This window comes from Phaethon lepturus, unplaced genomic scaffold (genome assembly GCF_000687285.1).
Source record: "Phaethon lepturus isolate BGI_N335 unplaced genomic scaffold, ASM68728v1 scaffold12805, whole genome shotgun sequence".
In the NCBI taxonomy this organism is placed as follows: Eukaryota; Metazoa; Chordata; class Aves; order Phaethontiformes; family Phaethontidae; genus Phaethon; species Phaethon lepturus.
Genome location: NW_010541245.1, coordinates 136,476 through 158,345, shown reverse-complemented (window position 1 = coordinate 158,345; position 21,870 = coordinate 136,476).

Here is a 21,870-nt window from a genome sequence, read left to right as displayed (position 1 = left end):
GGAATGTAGCATTATGGTAACAGGCCGTATATTTAGGGAGTCTGCATTACAGTCGGAAGAAAGGGCTGTATTATGGAAATTATATGGGAAGAGATATGCCCAGGCAGTGCTGGCTGTGCTCTGTAGTCTCCAATCTTTGTGTGAGGGGGTGGTTAGATGATGGGAAGAGACTGCTGTTTACTGTGGAATGTCTTTTCCATCTATAAGCTTCTGAGAAAGAAATAAGAATTGTGTGCTTTTATTAAATTCAGTATTTGCATCCTGCCTCTTTGATAAGAAGCAGTCTATAAATCACTGAATAAAACAGCTGTAAATCATCATCCAAGCTATTAAAGCCTCTCGGGTCTTTAGTAGATTTTCTACCCCCACTAGTTCATAAGCACAATCCAAAATGTCACCCAGACACTTCTCCCCAAGGCCTTATTTTTCATTTTGGGCTGGAAGTCTGAATTCACAACAGATCCAAAGCAGCATTTATCCCAGATGGGTTTTCAAGCACCACAACACTGCTGCGCCTGTGAACCTCCTTCACCATGCAGCCTTCACCGTGCTAAATAACATGAGACAGGGGCAGACCTATTTCTCTCAAGCATGGAGAAATCTCTGATTTCCATAGAGAGCAGCTGTAATGGTGCAACAAATCAACAAAAAAGACGCTGGCAGGACAGTCCTCATACAGAGCCAGCCCTTCTCCCCCTGAAAGCAGGGTGGATGCTTTCATGGGGATCTCCCACCATAGGAACAGACCTCCGTGTCGGGAGATGCGAATAAACCTCAGCAGCAGGGGTTATCGGCTTCCCGATGGGCGGGTTGCACCATGGACAATAAGGACATTGCAAAATGTTTGAGGACAACACTGTTTGGGTTCCCTGTTCTTAGGAGCCTGATGACAAATCATAGCTGGAAGGAGGAGTTCAGCAGCCAAGCTCAACAACCAACACTGAATCACAACAGGCAAATGTATCCACATATCCCACCTTCTAGATCCCTAGCTCTGGCAGGCTGGAGTCCATCTTAGCCTCAGATTTCTATGGCTGGCAAACCCAAGTAACTACTTTGGACAAGTTTTTCCCTATTTTTTGGGAAAAAGACATGTATATATTGCAAGCTCAGTGTGAATGGGCACCGTCCTTTTTCCTTGCAGAAAAGTAAGTTGGTCCTCCAAACTTGGCTATGCCAGTTGAAGGACCAGCTTGACATGCCCCTGAGGACAACATACAGGACCCCAAGGCCTGTGTTTTAGATATCATATTTCTGCTGATTTACCTACGTAGTGTCTTTGCATGAAATACCCAGCTATGACATCTCACGTGGCAGATGTACCTTAATAAAGGTACTACTAGATAAATCACTTTGGAACCTGCCACTCAAACAGTGTCCCCTTGCAGGGACAAGGCTAAGCTGGTGCCATCAATATCTCAAAGAGGTTATACATGAAAGACCTGCTTTATTTTAATTTCTGTTTTTCAACCGTTCTCCGGTTGTTTCCTGCCTACAGTTCTCCTTGAGTGTCTCTGCTAACACTCAGTGTTATGTCTACCCCATGGTTGAGATGGATGAATACTGGCACCACAGAAGGGTGTTTCAAAGCTCTCACTAGGGTAAGTGGTTCTGGATCCCAGCTCACTAGTACGTTTTCTTTCTCATACTTGGGAACAACCACACTGGTATTTCTGAAGTCCCATATTAATTGCTATTTTTACCAGGTGTTAATTCACCTACAGTACAAACCAATGTAGATAAGGCAATTGTAGGTATATACATATTAGCAAACAGCTCCAATCAACATGTCCTTAGCAAGTTGACATGTACAAACTATGTTATCACTGTCAGGGGATGTTTTTTCAGCAGGTTGACTAAGACAGGGAACAAGATGCAGGTAGTTCCTACGATGGAGCCAACACTGCCAGGGTACGTTCATGGTGGATCTCACCATGGGGTAAGAAATGCAGAACCCTGACCGTGGTATGGACTTGTTTGTCATATTAAATCTGTCAGTGCAGGAGCTGGCTGCCAATATGAGTTTGCGTGGAGCACACCTGGGCCTTCATCTTGAATGCAGCTTCCATGTTGCATCAGGTAATGTAAACAGAAAAAACAATACTGTCCTCCCACTATTTCTTCTGTGAAATGGAAGTTTTTTTCAATACCACCTCTGCGCAGCGAATGTGAAGCCAACTGGCAGTACCAGACTTTGTTTTTTTTTTCCTGGCCATGTACCAATCATGTTGGAGAACCCAACTTCAAAGGTAAAGCAGTGGGATAAAGGGCTGCCTCTGCCTGGCCAAGAATGCTTTTCTTAGACAGGTTGCGAGGAGATGATAAGTTGGAAGAAAAAGAAGTATCTTTGGCAAACCTGGTTCCAACGGTTTTACTGTCAAGATGTTAAAGAAATTAAATAAATAGCAGGGGGACTGCAGAACATCCCCAGCTGTTTTTCTCCATGAACTGCAGATAGGCTTTATCCTCTGTGAATATTCAGTAATACCTGTGAAGATACCTATCCAAATCCATCCATGGCTTAACTTCATGGAATGAATGTTTTAACACTGCTTTGACACTGACACTAAATTCTCTTTTGTTTTAGTGAGGAACGGGAAGATTTGAGAGACAGAACCAGACCAGAGGGTGGCAATGGGACAGGGTTCATCCAAGTGACCATTTGCAGCTGATCTGTACCTATTTCAGCTGAACAAATCCCAGGGACAAGGTTGCCTAACAACCTGTTGTTGGAGGTAAGAAGGCGCAGCTAAGAGTGTCCAATTCCTTCTTTTTCCAGCGTGCAGCCTGCCTGCTGCCAATTCCAGGTGTTCAACAATAATGCAGCAGTTACTCCCAAGTAACACCTATAATTTGAGTCACTGGGACACTTCCTCTGCCATTTCAAAGCATATGGAAAGGAATGTGAAAACCTTTCATTAGCCACAGGCAGGCAGCCGCTCAGAATCACTTAGACGTGCCCTAAAAGTTTTCCAAAACATATTGATGCCTCCTAGTTGCTGGGCACCAGGCAATACTGGAGACCATGAATGTGAACAAAGCACTGATTTCTCAATACTAAATATGCAACAACAACTGCAACAGCTCCTGCCCTCTGGAAAGGTTTTAAGACCAGAACATCATGTTCAAATCACTAATCCTCACAAAGGATCACCCATGCTGTCTTAGAAAGGTAGGAGGGATTCCCTAGCCTCTGGGGAATGGCAGCTCCTTTTCCCAGGAAGGGCATGTGAGGTCAGAGTTGCAGGAGTTTTCTATCCTGCTGTTCTGCCCCTGTCATTTGTGGAAAGACCTGCAGCTTCTCCTGCTCGCAGGATGCTGTTACTCCACAGAGAATTGCGAATATCTGTCCATGTTCCATGGGATGGATATAATTTGCCAGATTTTATGTTTATTATGGAATTTCTACACAGCTTCAGGAATCCCTATATTTTATAAGAAAACAGAGTGGCATATAAAAACATTCTTAGTGGTGTTTTATTTATACAATTAATCGTCAACAGAATATAATGTACTTTTATGCACTCCCCCTCCTTGCCCCAAAAAACAGTTTTGTTTGACAGACATTTTTGTTCCACAGCCTCCAGAGGTACATTTACCTCTGCAAAGTCCATGCTTGAGTTCAGAATTGGCATCATCACTCCTCCTCCTGCAAAGAAAAATCAAGGGAGCTCAACACTGACCCTCTCTTTCCCACTAGAAGGGATTCTTTCAGTCGCATCCCTTGGTACAGTCCTGCAGCACAGTGGCAATTGAAGGCTGCCACCGCATTATGCCAAGTGGGAGGGCTGCCTCTCTGACGGCCACCAGCCACTCCTGGGACTGAGACATGAACTGCTGCACTTCACTTGGGGAGCACACAGTCTCCCTAGATGGACCAGTAAGATATTGATATTCTTTGCAGAGCAGCACAGAAGACAACTGCATGTACATTTTACCAGTCCTGCACTGCTCGTGGAGTGCTGCAGCTCTTCACGTGCTGACCCGGTCGTGAATCCCAGCCTGGAAACCCCTCCAGAACCATGTGCAGGAACTCAGGACACTGAATGTCCGGCCTCGAGGGCAATTTCAAGTCCCATGTTTATAAAAGGAGATCAAAATCTATAGGGGTTTCACAGCATACCACTTGCATTCCAGGTTTGCTGTTTATTGTACGTTACTTTATTAGGATGGCCATACCCCTCTTCCTCCATAAAGCAGTGCGCTCAGATTAAGCATCAGTTAATAGTGTCCGAAGTCAACGAGAGTTCACTTAGAGAACAGCAAACATGAGATCTGCACGAAGCTGAAGAAGGAAGATCTGTGAGAACAAATCTGAAACAGCAACCCAGCTCAGATCTGCAAATGGCAACCCCCTCTGAGGATTCCCTGGACTTTTTTTCCTAACACATCTTAGCTAAACTGCTTTAAGAATAAAACCAATATGAAGATGTCTACACTGAGGCTGTCTAGGAGTTTAATTAGACCAATTTGAAACTGATTTAGTTAAACCAGTGAACGTTTCGTAATGTGGACCAGACTTTGAATTTCAAGCACGTCAACCCTCATTACATGTATGCTTTATTATAACAGTGCTTCCCTCCATGCTCTCATGGCAGATTCCTGCCTCCTGAGGTTTGGGCTGGAATGCCAACAATTCTTTTTAATGCAATTCAGACATTTTAAAGCTTTGCTGAGCTATCCCCAAAATAACCACCGATAGTAGGTGGCAAGCACCCTGAAATGATTAGGAACTTCTTGTTCAGGGAAAAAAGGTATTTGATGAAAAAAAAAGCAAAACTGATGTGAACAGGATAGGCGTTAAGGGAGAAAAGGCACGTGTTGCAGTGAAAAAAGGTTGAACTCAGTGTCTCAACATTAGTTACATTTAAAAATACGTCCTTGCAGAATAATGGTTACTGGGCATGTTATGTCAGGGGTTTACTTAATTTAGTTGCACGCTGTTTGCTCAAGTGTTAGAGTCACGTTTCCCTTTTCTTGTTTCCATGTCCCCACTGCATTTTATTCCATTCCAGTTTTACTTCCTATCATGTCGTTGCATTCATGCTGCCGAAACGCTGAGCACCAGCTGGCAGACTCCTTGACATCTGCGTGGTGGTCTGCTTTTGATCCTCCCCGGTCCTGATTCAATAAAATGGCTTTTGCTAAATTCCTGCAGACTACAGCGGGCTGACAACAAGGAACTGCAGCATACACTTAAACATGAGACATGGGTTAATCCCAGGAGTGGGACGGTGCCCGTCTACCATGTTTTGCTGACTCAGCCTTCTGAAGCTACGCATTGATACAAGCGCTGCGTAGCTTGTATCTCTTAGTGATTAACCAGTTCTGTGAAATGACACTTAATTTTGAAGAAAACAAATTACCTCTCTCTCCATACAGTGAACAGCTCTGAAACTAAGCCCCAAACACAGTAAGTAATCCAAACAAGATCTCTCTTTCTCCATGGCTGCTTCAAAGTGGCACCTCTTTACCTTTTTAGGAGAGATGTAGCTGCACTTGGTGAAAAATTAAAAACCCGAGGAAGAAAAGGATCTCATTCAGGAACTCCAGTCCCTATCCATAGTACAATACATAGTACTTGAGGTCATGACCAGTACTGAAGTCAGGAAACAAGCCCACAGGCATTATTGCAATAAATAGGAAAAGCTTTTCTGCAGTCTACCTCTCGAAAATGTCCTGTAGGCTGCCACATTGCCAGGTCTTGCCGTTCCAGAGTCACTCACAGACCCAGCGTGCAGCGCTGGGAAACCACGAGTAGAGCTCTGCCATCTTCACCAGTCGTGGTTTTGCCTTTCACAACTCAGTGACTTCGGAGATAGTTATGGTTACCAAAGTTCACCTGCTCTCGGTTAACATTTCAGAGGCCTTAAGGGATATGTTCCCGGGAGGTTTCTCAGACCGCAGGGTAATCGCTCAGGATGTTCTTTCATTTTTAATATGTTAGGAGGCATTTTTCCCTATTCTCGTCCAGCACAACAAAAAAGAGAGGGATGTGGAGGGGAGGTATGTGTCCCTTGCCAGCTATTCTCAAGACAGATTGAAAGAAATCAGAACAGGGAAGTTGTGTGGTGAGCACTTCTTATTTTTCTTAGATGGGCTTGAAATGAGACCTTAACCTCACTCCAGATCAACAAACACTGAAAAACTTTCAACCGTTCAAATAACCTTTTTTCTGCTCTAGTTATCTGAGTTTCCTGTATTACAACATAAGACCTTAACTAAGGAATAAATACAAATCTTGTGATCCTACAGGTTTTACCAACCTCACAGAGCTTCTATGAAATCCAATATATTGCCATAATCCTGTTTGTATTTTTAAATAAATCCCTTTACAGCTTCCAATGATGCCACATCTGTTACTAAACCAGAAATTAAGTCAAGCAGAGGACTTCAGTCTTGCTGCCTAGCAGGGTCTCTGTGTGGGGTAGCCGGGGAATGGCAGGAACAGCAGGGAGGATATATTACCTCACTCCAGAAGGGACTAGAGGGGAAAAATCCTTGTCGCTGGGGCTCTTTGCTGGGTCTGTGCCTAAAAAGCCCAAAAGTTGGTGAGGAAATTTCAGGACAGGAGAACGCAAGAACAGGACTGATTCAGGTGTCAGGAAAGAAGCCTCCAAGTCTGGCCGAAGAGGTACAGAAGATGCCACTAGAGCCTGGAAAGATGCCGGCGCTGCCCAAAGCAGAGCGGAGAAGCAGGGGTGGAGGATGGAGCCGGGCACCTCGGCGCGGGCTGCAGCCGGGAGCCCGCGGCTCCAGGGGAGACCGAGGAGGAAGCTGTTTGCTTTGGATTTTGTGCCTGTGTTTTTGCTGCAACGCCCCGGGAAGACACAGCAGGGAGTGAACTGACCAGTCTGGTGAACTTTTTATATTCCTTTTGGCCTTTTATTACCCTGAGAAGTGGAGGATTTTTTATTTTTAAACATAGCTGAAGGGCTAAATTAGCATTTTGGCAAGAGAAGCAAGCCTGTAAGGCAGCAGAAAGGGAAGCAACTGTTACCTGGAGCCAAAACTGAATGGAAACTCAGGCAGAAATCCCACCAGTTTTGGAGTCCTGTCCCTAGTGAAGAAGGCGAGGGGCCCGAGAGAAAAGCCTGCACTAGCCTTTGCCAGCATCCCCTGCTGCTGAGGCACACGTGGTAGGACTGCCCACAGCGCTCTGCCAAGGCACCTCGCCTGGGTGGGCTTCTCCTACGCAGGGCAGCAGTTCTTGACTCGTGCGTCCATCACGCAGCAAGCCGGTGGCTTCTGAGCCCACTCCATAGCGGGCTGAAGGCTAAACCTGCAAACTGGGCCATCCCAGGTACGCCCATGGAGCACCCGGGCAGCACTTTCTGCCTTTCCTGCATTCTGGTTGGAGCACCCCGTTGAACGCAAACCCGACCGCCTGGCTTGGCAGGCAAGGAGAGCAGCACCACAGGAGAGGAATGCAGCTGGGTGGATGGTCACATCTCTCTCTTCCTCCACGTGCTCGTGCCAGGAGGTAGCACTAAGGGCACTGCAACATCGTACGACACCTATGTAAACAGGCATGCTCCCTCGCACCCCCGGCGCAGGCCATGCCTTAACATCTCCAAATCCCATCTGACACCGATTACAGAGATCACGTACCTAAATATTTCACAGCTCTTTCCCCAAGAGGTAGAGCTCACCCCAGCCCGCAGCAAGCCCAGCTTTCCCGGGTCTGCAGGCAGAGGCGAGCGTTAGCAGAGCATTTCCCTGGGTGGCAAGGTCGCTGGCAAATATCCTGCCCTCCGTTCCGGCGCTGCCGCTCGCCTCGCCTTCGGCTGCACGGACACAAGGCTTAGTAGAGCAGTGCTTCGGGAGGCAGGTTTGCTTTAGCGGCATCTAAAAGCTGAAGATGATTTACTCTCCGACCATCACGCTCCCACACCTGTGAAGCAGGTCCGGCTTTAGTCCTCAGCAACGCCTCTTTAACAGTCAAGTTGTTCAACTCCATAAAAATACCCTTTTTTATATATTGATGTGAGACAATACTGATACCCAGTGGCTGATTAAGTTAATTACAGTTGAGTAAATATCCCCCCCCCGGTCATCTCCAAGACTGCACCCCAAGGCCTGGCCCCAACTAATGCTGCAGTCTGTAAGCAACGGGATCCTGAGTTCCCACTCATTTTTGGCACTCTTCTAGCCAGAATTGCTGCTAGAAACTGTTTTTGACTGAGAATCAAGTGCAAGTTATACCTACTTTGCAGAGTCAAAACATTAGCTAAGGCAAAGACTGAATACTTTAATCATTCCAGCATGTTATTTGCATTTCCTTTGGCTAACAAATGCCAAAGAGACATTACCAAAACCAAAGCTGAATCCTGCTGAGGTCATGTTACGCTTTTTTCACAGCAACGTGCTGCACCTGGGTATCAGTTTTAAAATGCAAACAGGTATGTTTTATCAATTTGTAGCAGGAAAAACTGTGATTTCACAAGACTAGAAAAACTTGGCTTAGCGTGAATCAGGATTCAAGGCAGAACGCACTGCAGCCCTCTGTGAGAAAGTTGCTATTTATTTTTCCATCAATATTTTTCCTTCCCAAGTACATTTAATTTGAAAGAATTAATGAACAGCAGAAACAAATCCCTGTATACCACAAACATTAGACAGCATACGGACTAAGCCTTCTCAGGGTAAGCCAGCGGCTGAAGGTTGGAATTTATCAAAACACGATAGAATAAACTACTTAATTATGTTAGGGTGATTGCCAGCATGCAACAATCCTAGGAGCAAAGAGCTCAAATTGGCCTGAGGGTAGTGGCAGTTTAGCATTTGCAGTTTTAACCATACATTTCAGAAGTTTCCTGAACCTCATTAAGTACACGGTATTCCAACGGGCTGCCTGTTCTCCTGCCCGCATTGATGAGCTTCTATGACATGGGCCCAGTGCTGCCATTTCTGCTGTGATAGCTCTTGCCTCTTGACTGTCAGAGCTTAGCATCACGTCTCTCTATCGTCGCAACCTGCCTTTCAGTGTTAGCAACAATCACCAAAGCACCACAGAATACTGGCCCAAGCCCTAGGGCCACCAACTTGTCCTAATTCAATAAGATGTGGAGCCCAAACTGAAGGCGAGGCTCTGTGAAGAGCAAGCCAACCAGAAAGGGAGCGCTCAAGGAGCCATCTGGTCCTCCAGGAACACCATGAGATGTTCTGTCTCCACCAAACACTGCACTTCTACAGCATTCACCTCCTCAAAGGATGCGGCACGCATGCAGTTGTGCCCGGCTGTAGGTCACCAGGAATTGGTCTCTGCTGTCTTACTGTCTGTTGTAACCGGGTTCCAGATTTGTGCCTTTTCTTGCTCTTTCCTCGCTCAGCTGCTTATGACCTGATCTCATGGTTTCTGCCACAAGCAGACTCAGAAATGATGTGTTCGTGTTTTTGCTGCCTGTTCGGATCGTAAGCCCCTTTCGTTAGGTGTTTAGAATGATCCCATGTTCCATCCCTGAACTTGCCCGTGAAACTTAACACCAAAGACTAAGGGTCTTACTTAATTACAGGAGATTTTTTTTTTCCACCAGCATACACAGGAGAAAGGTAATTTCCACAGCTATATTATTTACCTCAGATTTTACTAAGGCTGCTTTTATAGCAGTGCTAGAGGTTAAATCCACTGTTATTTCCTATATGGCCTGACTTTACTGTATGTTACAGTGCATAGTATTCATTTAATCTAAGCACTAAAAAGATATACCAGTGGCAGTGTTTTTCAAAAGAGGAACTTAAATAAAAGTAATTTAAAAAAAAGAAAAGAAAGAAAAAGGGAAAAAAGAGAGGAAAGAAAAAAGTTTTCAATCCAGTAAGTCTGTCCCTGGAAGAAAAATCACATTTCCCCCATTTTTCAAAAGGCAATCAGGAGAAAAATATGCAAACGGATAAAAATACCATCTTCCTGATGTGGAGTATCACTTTAAACTTAATAACTATCCTGTTCAGCTGAGACCTGACCAAACTCTGACCAAGTGTGTAAAAGGAAGAGCTCAGCTGACTGCCCCACTACCCCTAAAGCTGTGCGTGCCCTTAAGGACTGTGCCAGTCCCGACTGTACAGCTCCACTGGGCACCAGCGGCAGAGACCAGCAAGTCTGTATCCATACAGCCAGGGGATGCTATGGGAGATGAAGTCCCAGGGATGCAGTAGCTGACCTGGCAGAGTCCTCACTGCCCCATAAGCCATCCCAGTCCATCATTAAATGGCTGGGCTGTGTGGTGCTCATAGTTTTCCCAGTTCCAAATGGGTCTCAGACTTTCAAGTGCTTGGAGAGTAACCAAAATGCTATGTACTCAGTATAGCCAGGAGGCTTGAGAGACTATGAGCTTCACTTAAAGTTGGGTAAAGTTTCTCCCCCACCATGATGGGGGGCAATAAACCTCTGTCACGCACCGAGGCCAGTGGTCCCTACCACGGGTACCACTCCTGCAGCACTCTGTGGTTCCTGTCAACCTCCTGCAGCCACTGCCAAAGGGAAGGCAGACCCTGCATCTGACCCCTGGGGTGACTCCTCTTGGGCTAACAGCACCCCATCCCTGTGGTCACAGGGTGCCTGGGGGAGGAAGACATCTCCGAAGGACTGACTGCTCCTTACTTGCACTCTCCTCCCCACTGCCAGAGCGACTCATCCACAGACATTTTCCCTTCCAATGCAGGAGAGGGTGTTCCCAGACTTGGCAGCATCCCTGCTTCAAGAACTTATCTGGCATTTCGCTGGTAGAAAAGAAAGCAGATCCCCTTCGAAACTTGCATGCAGGAATGAGCTGCATGTCCCTCATGCCTCTTGGCGAACTATAGATAGTGGTTCGCAGTGGGTAGGGTCAGTATAAATAGGTACAGAGTATCTGTATAAAAAAGCACACATTGCTCTGGCCTGGCAAGGTTTCTAATAAGATCTCCCACAAACTGCGTCATAATGTCAAGAGGATTTTATTCCCTGTAATTGAACTGTGTTCTTGCCTGTGTTCTCTGTCCCGCCCTTCAGTGCTCTCCTCTCTGAAAATTCCTTTGTTCAGCCTAAAGAGACATTTCATTAAATAAGAAATAATTTCTGGGAGTGGTAATTACAGTCTTTTTCAGATGGATGATACGTGGCTGTTCTGTTTTCCTTTCTGTTAGCAAAAACAAAGAGAATCCCAGTGTCTTTCATTAGGTGTCAGCTCCAGCCACCCTTGCCGCTGCAAAACTCAAACAGGTTGGTTTCGATCAGGTTGAATTTGTTCTATCAAATGACTGAAGTTAAGTTGAAGATTTATGTGGCAACACTCGTTGCCTGTGTAATGATCGATCCTGCCTCCCTGAGCTCGGCTACCCTTGGAAATGGCTACTTTTTTTGCACTGGTTCAAGTTGATCCTATTTCTATTTTCTTCACTGTGAGCTCAGCACATGGGAAGAAAAAGGCACACGCTCAGAGGAGCAGGAGAGAAGAGCCAGAGCCCTGATCCCCTACTGCACCGTCCCAGCCTGATGTCGGTGGAATTACACCCCTACAAAGCACCAGCAGCACAAACCTGAGCCCGCTCCAAGGTGTATTCTGATCGTCTCTTTATTGCGTATTTCCCAAGACATTATAACCAGCCTTATATACGCCGGGGGGGGGGGATGTTAATGCCAGAAACTGCTGCCTTTTTACTTAATGAGACACTTCACCAAGGTCTGTTTTTTCATCTCTCTTTCTTCTCCTGCTAGGTGCTTTACCAAGCTCCTCACTTCACAAATCAAGGCGATGAGCAGGGCTGCTAAGAAAGCTTGCAGAGGTACGAGGCTCATAGACACCGTCGTACCCACGGAGGCTCTCTTACACTGCACGCAAACTCCCACACCACGAGGAGCTTTCTGGCCAGTCTTTCCCAGACGTACCTGCTTCCCTGCTCTAAGGCCAAGAAACGCGCTAGACGCCTGCTTATTACAGGCTGCAGATACAACTGCAGCAGCACTACGGCTCGGATCAGCAGAGCAGCGATGTCAAAGGCAGCACTGCTTGATTTTATCAATCTCTAAAGATTCTGTCCTTAGACAACTGTGCGTTTCTGTACATAAGATGAGCCAGATGCCAGCGTGAAAATCCAAGGCACGTCGCGGCACCATAACCAGAGGCTCTCTTCTGAAAGTACCATCAGAACTTTCAAGAAGGTCCCAACGGTGTCTCCCAATATCTGTGAGGGGGTGACATTCCCCCAGGAAGAGATGTGCTGGTCTCAGCCTGTGTCCCCACAGACAGAGCTGTATCCGCTCTTTAGGACGGGCTTTCCGCAAGCGTTGCTGGGAATCACCCTTGTCACTGGTCTGACTCTTGCTCAACTTGGTGGACGCAGCTGCAGGTCACTGCTGCCACTGTGCCCACTGCGCCACGGTTTCCTATTTAACCCGGTCGCATTCCCAGGCTCACACTCTGTAATGGCCAATCTCAGGGATATTGAAGGCAGCCTCAGAGATATTTAATTCTTCAAGTTCCATAAAAACAGACTGCCAGGTAAAGATGACAGGTTTTTTTGTTTCCCCTTTGGAAGAACCAGAGGCTGAGCGTGGGCTCACCTCTTCAATCACTGCAGACTTTCACAGGTGCTCCCCTGAGGACCCCAGAGCTCAGGGGTGCTCTGGGAATTACTTGTTATGAACCTCAGCCCGTCCCCACACAGTACATCTCTTAATCTGGAAGCGCTCCTGGAAGATGGAAAGCTGAAATCTAAGTCCTTTTCCCCAGCAGATTTCCTGTGCGCGACCTGGGCAAGTCACTTATAATCATGTGAGATCTAAGAAGTGCAAAGTGTCTTAAACTCCCTTGAGTATAGGAGAAACCTAAAGGTTTCAGAATAAGACTCCTTCATTTGGAATTTAGCCAAGCCTTTGGGTTTAATACCCTTACATTTGCAAAAAGCTGTCAGAGATCCTCCGTGCCCTCCAGAGCCCACAAGCTCAGGTTTATGTTTCAACTGGAAGCTGATCAACAATGAAAAAGAGTGAAATAGCCACTTTTGTGTGAATCTGAAGAATGGTATTTCCAACAAGCAACATGGAAGTGTCCTTAGGGCCACCTACAATCTACTCACAACATGACGTAAAATGACCCAAATGTGTTAGCAATGAAGATGGAGAGACAAACTTAGCATGGCTGCTTATAGATCAACTTCCCCAAACTTTTCCAGTTAAAACCCACTGCCACGCTAACTGCTCTGCCCTCACTACACCTAGGCAAATAAAATAGGAGTAAGCAGATATGCCCAGCTTGTTTAAGCTCAACTAGCAAATTCCAGCTGACAGCTTCCAAACCCTGTCTCTGAATTTATTGGCATTTCAAAATGTTTTACCGAACCACGGTCCACTGGCAACAGAGCGCCGTGTTATAGCAACACAGGGAGTCAGCAGAGAGTGAAGTATCACAGCAGAAACCTCTTTAGAAAGGTGTCAGTTCATCAATACCCTTTTTGGGGAGGATACTTATGTTCAGCACAACTCAAATGTTTCCAAACAACTGTGCTTTCTGCCCAAACACATAGAGGCCAAAACCAGGCTGAAAAGAAGCCTGAAGCCAAGTGAGCCCAGGCAGATCCAAGTTTCTTGACATGCGTTTCAGCTGCGAGTCACAAGGCACACAAGTGAGCTGCCCAGAACTGCACCGGCCCCAGCAAACCCTGCCTGCCGGGCTAATGGTTTCAGGCTGCCCCATGCTGCAAGATAGCCAGGTTGGTTTGTTTTCTTTTGAGTCAGGTTCTCACGTTTCAGAACACGAAGGACTGGGAGGGCCGCATCCTCACCCGGTGTAAATCACTGCGTCGCCTCACAAAGGAGCTTTGCCAGCTTAGACCAAAAGAAGGGCTGGCCCAGAGTAACTGAGCCCACCAGTATCTGGTCTGAACTGGTGGCGTGTTGCCGACTGATGTGCTGCTGGAACACCAGGGTTTCTGAAGTCAGACAGAAGTATATCATATATATCATCAAAAGCCTTGGAGCCTGGATGATGTATTAACATAATAACATCTGCGCACACAGTAACTTTAATGATGGCAGACATCTGAAATGAAAAAAATACTCATGGCGCTAACTCAGGGAAAGCCCAGGAAAATCTGGAGCAACGTCTTTCGTATTTCCCAATCATGCACAAGTTGGTGAAGTGACTGGAAAAAAAGGAAAGAGAATTCACCTGCAGTCCTTGGCAGGAGGGGAAGAAGAAGGCGGCAGCTTGCACTGCAGCGAGCAGCGCTCTTCCCTCGCCCCCGGGCTGTGCCCTGGGGACCCGTGATATGTGCGGGTTTTACTAAAAGAAGAGGCATCTCTGAACCTCCTTACCTTCCTCCTCACACAGCCAAAGCCAGACAAACAGGTTTCGTGTCTCAGCCCAGACAGCTACAGGCTGTGGTGTCAGGCAGTTTAATTCTTTGTTTCACACTCTTTCATCCCTGTCCCCTGTTTAAATCCTACAGCTGTTGACGCGCCTCTCAAAGACGTGGCATGACTACCCATGGAAAGGAGAGGGCACAGCTTGCTGGCTGTGGATTACCTCCTGTTACCTTCCATCCCTACTTTTTTAGAAACTGAAAATTCAGTGTCGCTCTGCATCCATCTCAGCGAAGCACAGATGTAACTGAGGAGAAGGAAACGTACCGCTTAGCTGTTGAAAAGACTGACACGGAGTCAAACAGGAACACCCCTGAGCGGCACCGCACCATCCATCACACCCCCCTCCCTGCTCCGGCCCTCCCGTTTCAGTCTCCTCCAGTTGTCAGGAAACCCCACACCAGTAACAAGCAGTACTTAAACTGTCTCAGCAAGTAAAGCCTAACTACTCAAGATTTCAGTATATTTATGCAATCCAGTCTGGCTCTGGGCCCACGCTAGCTTTATTTATCTAATGTCTGTGCTGTAGGCGATGAATTCATAGAGAAGGTATTATTAGAAGACAACATGCATAAAGGGGAGGAAAAAAGTAAGTGAGAAGTCCAGCGGAGCAAGGCTTTGCTGCGCTCCCAGCTCTCCTCGGAGCCGGCGAGTGCAGCGGCAGAGCCCGGCGAGCCCTGCGCAGCCCAGAGCTGCAAGGGTCCTTGGGCAGGGTCCCCGTCACAGCGAGAAGCACAGGGCTTCGTGCCTCCCGGGCACCCTTCCCAGCATAGCAGGAGGCATGCTGAGGATTAGGAGGAATATGCATAGAAATGGGCTTCGAGCTCGCAGAAGAGGGGGCCAAGGCAGCTGCTTTCTTGGCCCTGGTGCACCTCCCTCCCTCTCACCTGGGCTACGGAGCTTCTCCACCTACTAACAGCCTGCACGGAGCCTCCTTCCCGTCCCTGCAGCAGGCGGCCCGGCAGACAAGCCTTGGTGTGAAGACATGAGACCGGCATTTGGGAAGTCTGGCAGCCCGGCAGTACCTGCGGGGGCGTGTGGCGGGGGGCTGCCCCCTCACTACCCCCAAGAAGCTCCAGGTCAGGAAAGGAGCTTAGGATGCGAAGGACAGACCCGGTCCCTGCCTGGGATGCCAGGCGGCCGTTGCAGGGCTGGGTGCTGAACACTAAGCTTTAATCAGTTGACACTGGCTCACAACTCACGTTTTTCACCTTCTGTTCTGTCCGTTTGCAGTCAAAGCTCTTGAGGACAGGGAACCCCCCTAACATAACACCCCGGCACAGCCATCCTGAACGTACAAACACCATTTCTTTGCGCAGCCCTGCACAAAGCACAACCATGTCCAATAAAACACTGTCCTAAGCTGAAACTTCTGTTACTATACTACTACTTCTAAAAGACAGCAGTATATTCCACTAATTGCCTTGATGCAATTAATTATGCAAGAAAACGTGTGAAATGAAAATTAATTCCATGAAACCAGTCCCTGGAAATTATCCTAGAACCTTAAATCAGCACTTCCGTAACAATTAGAAGTTCCTCTAGGACCCTTTTAATGTGGGAAGGAGTCTTGAGTCACTGTTTCATGTCACGTCAGAAAAAGCTGTTTCCTGGAAAGAAAACCACCTACAGAGACCTGATAGTTGAATGAAAGTATTTAAATTTCCAACCAACATGCACCTAGAAAGGAAATGCTCACAAGCTACCACTATAATGGCAGTATTAAAACTGCCTGTACATGGGGCTGTATAGACTCTTAGAAATAAAGGAGATAACAGATCAGCAAGAGAGTGTGATCACAGTAATTAAGGATGGAAAAGTCAAATCATAATAAACCTTTGTATTCTGTTTTCCCTTGGTTATTCACTGAGTTCTGACACCCTTTGGACTCAGGGAGTCCCATGGCTCAAAATTTCATTAAAGCTCATGCTTTAATCACTAGAATCTGCCATGGATACAAATCTGACCAGAGATGGTATTTTCCTACCCCCAATTTTGGTATCTAAATGAGGGAAGGGGCTGTTTGGCTTTGTTTATGGATAAGTTTAATTCCCGAATCCTTTATCCGATTCTTCAGCAAAATAAGAGAAGCTCCAGCTAGAGCAAGGGGTAAAATTCTGCCTATACACATTCCTGACTAGACATTATCTGATCAAAGCTATTTGCCACTGAGCACAAACTGCCAAAGAAAACTCCTTTTGTTACTCACTAATATTGTCTCCAGACTACAAACTACCTAGTTCTCACATAAACCTAGATGGTTTGCTTAAAAATAAGTTACCTCTAAACTTGTCCCGCTTTAGGAGCAAAATATTCGTTCCTACATATAACTGCAGAAATAGAATTTGAGTCATGCCTTTATACCTTACCACGCTTACTTTTTTTTTCCTCTTTTCTTTCTGTAAGCTCTAGACAGGGGGAAAAGTGCAACGTAAGGAACTTGCATTGCTGGGGCCTTAGTAATATCCGTCAGTAAACCTGTAATTAGATAGGGAGTAGTATTAATCTTGTGCATTGCCTGAGGGACATTGCCAACATCCAGCAAAACCTCTATTGATGAGGAAGGATTCCAAGCATGCCTGTATGAAAAATGAAAGAGATGAAATATTTACTTACTTTACCCTTCCCTCAACCACTCATTCTCAACCAAGAAATACTCTAGACCCCAACAGACTAAATCTTGTACTAACACCAACGCCTTAACACAAAAGGCAACGCACGCTAAGCCTTTTGGTTCTTCCTCAAATGCCTGTTATAACAGGTATTTCAAAGAAACCTCAGAGTGTGATATTTTCAGATGTACAACTTTTTAATTTAAAATGTGTTAATGGAATGAGAATAGTTAATGCAAACAAAGATATTGGTCAGCTGTGATAATGGAAGTCATAGCCTTCTCATCCTAATACATGATTCAGAACTCATATCTCATTATTCTGGCATCAAAGACGTGATTTATAGATGTTCTTTTTCTGTACGCTCTACCCTTGCTTCCTGGATGAGAGGGAATAAACTATTTTATACAGAGGTATTAATTTTTTTCAAATGAGTCTGTATGGTGAGAGATTACTCTGGCCTATTACAGACAGCTGAAACACCCCCCAGAAAGAGTTTTCTTATTGAAAAGGCATTTACTAAAAATAAGTGACATTGTTTCTGTTACACCTAGCTGCCAACTTCACCACTTCCTATGACTATTTTTCTTTTTCCTTTTTTTTTTTTGCAGTCATCTAACTTATTAGAATTATTTGATCGCTGAAAATAGAGAAAAGAGGCCAGTGGATGGAAACTGCCCACAATCCTTTCCATAATTGTTCACTACTTTCAACAGAAAACAGTAGTGAACTTTTTTTACAAATGTGGAGAGCAGAATAGAGACAACTTTGTATTTTTTTCCTTTGAGGCTTGCTTTTTTATTTCTCAGCCAGCTGTGGGTATCCTTGAGAAAAGCAGCTACTGTTTCCCTGGTTATCTTTTTTTAGAGTGAAGTAAAATCCTGGATTTTGACTTGAATGGAACAAGAACTTTAGTCCACTGGTGTGAATTCACAGTACACAGGCTCAGTAATTAAAAAATGTGACAAGTCCGATAGCATGAGCTAAAGGCAATGAGGCACCAGCGCCAGGGTCTTGCACATCACTGCTTAATCCAGGGAAGAATTTAAGTACACACTTAACTTTAAGCGAGCAAGCAGTTTCATTGGTATGAATGTGACTATACAAGATAATTAGCATTAATTATGCACCTAAGTGCTTTGCATATCAAGGCCAAACTGTTTTGCAGCTTGAAGGTTTGAGACCGCAGGCTCTGAGCCACCCATGCTTTTCAAAACTCCTTCCTTGCATGTGGCCAACAACACTGACAGTGGATTGTTCAGCCACATTAACATTATTCATTACTAATTTTCAAACACTAACAAGTGTGAATGCCATATCTGTTAGGACTCAGAGGAGAAATCCAACCTCCCTACTACATTTTCCCTGAGGGAATCCCACCCACTATGTCACAACCATCATTCTCAGTATTTAACTTCTCATTTAAAAAAAAAAAAAAAGTAAGGGCCCGCCACAGAAATGAATGGAGCCCAATGTGTCCCCGTGTGTATCCGCAGAACCACGGGGAAGTGAGCTCTACAGCTGGAGCACATCTATGATTTCAGCACAGGACCCAGTGAAAGTTGAATCAAAATGGGCCAATCTAATATTCTGTGACAAATATTTTTCCTCTAAGGAAATGGCAGGTTCTGAAATCTATCCATTGTAGCAGTAAGTCACGGAAGCTCATTAAAGCAGTTCTCAGGAGAGCGGCTGGATTAGTCAAGCCCGTAAATGCAAACTACATTTGCCAGTCACTGTGCCAACACTATTATATTTTTAACCCAGGGCTTTACACTTTGGTGTCCAAAGCTCTTTAACCGAAGCGTTGCACTGCTACACTACTGACTGAAACTGCTCTTCCCAACACGATCAAGCAGACTGGGAATGGGTTTATGTTATAATTACATGATTTTGTTTCATGCTGAGCCTGTGTGAAAGATCTCTGCTCTAAGAGGATGCAGAGCCAACCAGGAAATACCTGAGTACTTCCACGAACAGGTATGGCTGACAGCGGGATTTCCTATCCGTTTCTCACCATTTCAAATGCACCCTCCAAGCCAGCCGCGGTGCTCAGCCGTGTGTTACTATGGCAAAGCTGGCTTGAGTGATCCCTCCATTCTGCGTAGCTCTTCTCAATCCCACTCTCCTCTTCTGCCACGGGAGGTATGGGCTGCCTCAGCTGGGTGATTCAGCTATCCACGCGGCCTCACGCTAACTGGGTCTGTGAAGCAACCTGGGTATGTAAAACCAACCAAGCCACCCAAGCTTGCAAAAACCCAAAGTTAAAAAGATAGCCACTCAAACCAAGTCGTTCTGCAGCTCCACACTGGGCAGGTGCTTGTTTGGGTGCAGGTTCAGGTGTGGTTCTTACCCCAGCTGTCCACAAGTTTGCCACGCCACACCAGAAACGGCTGAACAGCCCCAGTACCTGGCTCGCTGCTATGGACCTGTTGGGTTGCCCACAGCAAGCACCACCTGAACAGCCCAACAGAGGGTTTTAAAGCAAAGCACTCCTAGACTCCTGAACCACACATGAAAAAAACGAAAGAGTCACCAGGAACAGGCCCACACAGTCCTTCTACAGGCTTAGCATGAAATAAAACGCTTGCTGAGCCACAAGTGCTGCTGTAGCCTTCCTTCTTTCCTTACATTAACAGCAAGGGACATGCTTGAACCTGGTGGTGGGATCCATCTACAAAATAAATTGCTCTCTAGACATAGCAGAGGAAGCTGGAGAGCAGGCAGTGACCCAGACAGTAATAAAGAGCTTCCATGACCACCTTCTGTCAGATGGTCAGCCCCAGCAGCAAGCAACCCTCAATTTTAGTCCACCAGGATTTACTGAAACTGGGAGACTAAGCGAATCTATGAAGGTCTATAAATGTTCCAGAGGATTTTCCCTGCAGGAGGAGTGTGAGCTTAGGTGTCCCTGGTATACTCTGCCTATAAAGCTTTATTAGCAATACAGCCAGACAGATTATTAGAATCAAATCTTTGTGTTCAAAGAGTTCAGTCTCTATAAATATCATTCAAAAAGCTTTCGGGCCCTTTAAAATTCCATAAAATTCCATATGCTCTTCTACTGTTAAAGAGCTGCATCCCCCCCAGAGGCAGCGAAGCAAGAACTAAAAATTGATCTTACTGCTTAAAGCCTTTGACAGCCAACTTTTTGCTGTTCCAGAAGGTTATTTGGGGAATCTCATATGAGATCCATTCTTGCACCACTTTGGGATGGAGCAGACTCCTTTGAACAATAACAATAATAGTACAGACTGATACAATAGTGCATTTTCAATCATTATTTAAACCTTGCCATGCTTCTGTGAAGCTCTACAGATAAGGGACTAGACACTACTGAACAGGTGCCAAATCTCTGGGCAAGCAGCAGTTCTTTAGCAGCATACAACAATAAGTACAGGTTTTCAGGTTGGGATGTGAGGAAGGATACAACCACTGCTTGGAACAGCAGAAGAAAAGAGTGCAACTCTGGGCATTGACACTTGGTGAGGACGCTGAGTCAGTTTTAACACCTCTAATGACTGCAAGTACTTCTGACATCACGATGCTCCCCTCCACTTCTCCAGAAAGGCAGAAGAGTTTTTTTTACGCATGTGCACCATCCTGTAAGAGCAGGAGGGCCTGGAGCAGGAGTGTGGGTGCTGGTAGGCTCCCCAGAGGGAGTGCAGCCCCCTCAGAGCAGCTGACCACAAGGGAACTCCTGTGGCCCAACTCCACAGAGCCTGTATCGTCTGGAAAGCACACGCTGCAACAAACACAAGTAACTCATCAACTCTGGCATTTCAGCAAGCGCATCCGTGATAAGCAAAACTAACAAAGGCTCATTTTCCACTTGTCTGACTCCCAATCTTTCTCCACCCCCTTCTCCCCATGTGAATCTCTGATGTTTAATAAAAGGTGAGCTGCTTGGCCTCCTCCCTCAGCCTGGTGCTAACAGGGGCTCTCCCATTCATTCCCCTGCCACCTGTTTTCCCTAAACTTGTAGGAACATATCCCTCTTTGAGATCTTCACCCTTTTGCTAAATTTGGTTGAAATTGGCCAGCGAATTCAAAAGCTATTAGACACACACATACACCCCCAGAGGCAGTGTGATCATACAAGACTCATTTCCTTAGGATATTAGGCAAAAATGCCTAGTTGAAAGCTTTTTGATGTTCGGTGCACCTTTCTCCATTTCCTGGTTCTGCGTGAAATGCCAGGGAGAACCAAAGACATCACAAGTAAAAGCCCATCCCCAGAAGACTGTTATTAGCCTTGTTTCTAGAGCAACTCTTGTATGTATATCAAAACAGAACCTCCTCCCCCTCTGGGGTTTGCTCACCCTATGCAGATCTGTGGGTGGCATCTCTTGATGATCGCTCTCCGCAGGTCCTGCTAGCAATGCTGCCGACGCTGGGCTGCATATTTTTAGCTCACTGTTCAAGTCAGAATATTAATGCTATCTCTCGTATCACTCTCACTGACTCTTAAGTGAGGCTGGTCATTAAGAGGAACATTCCACTGGTTTAGCAATAATGTTTGTTACGTTAAGATTTTGCTCCAGATAGACAAATCAATTTAGAAACAGCCTCTCTCAGTCTTTGATATATCAGGGGCTGTTAACTAATTCAGACAGTCTAAGTTGTTAAGAGGAAATGATGGAAACTAAAACCATCTTTCTGAAGATGTAGCATCATTTCTATAAATACTAGCAGGACTCTCGCTCTGGCCATTCTGTTGCTAACTGCAGGAGAAATACAGCCACAGTGACACTGGCACACCAAGCAAGGTGGAAAGAGGAACAAAACTCCAATGGGCTGAATAGCCACATGGGGCCTTATTCTGGAAATAAGCATGATGTGAACAGAAATGCTGCTGCTGGCCCAGCACGACTCGTTTTGGAGTTATCGCCCGTGCTAGAAGGGATTGCGCGAGAA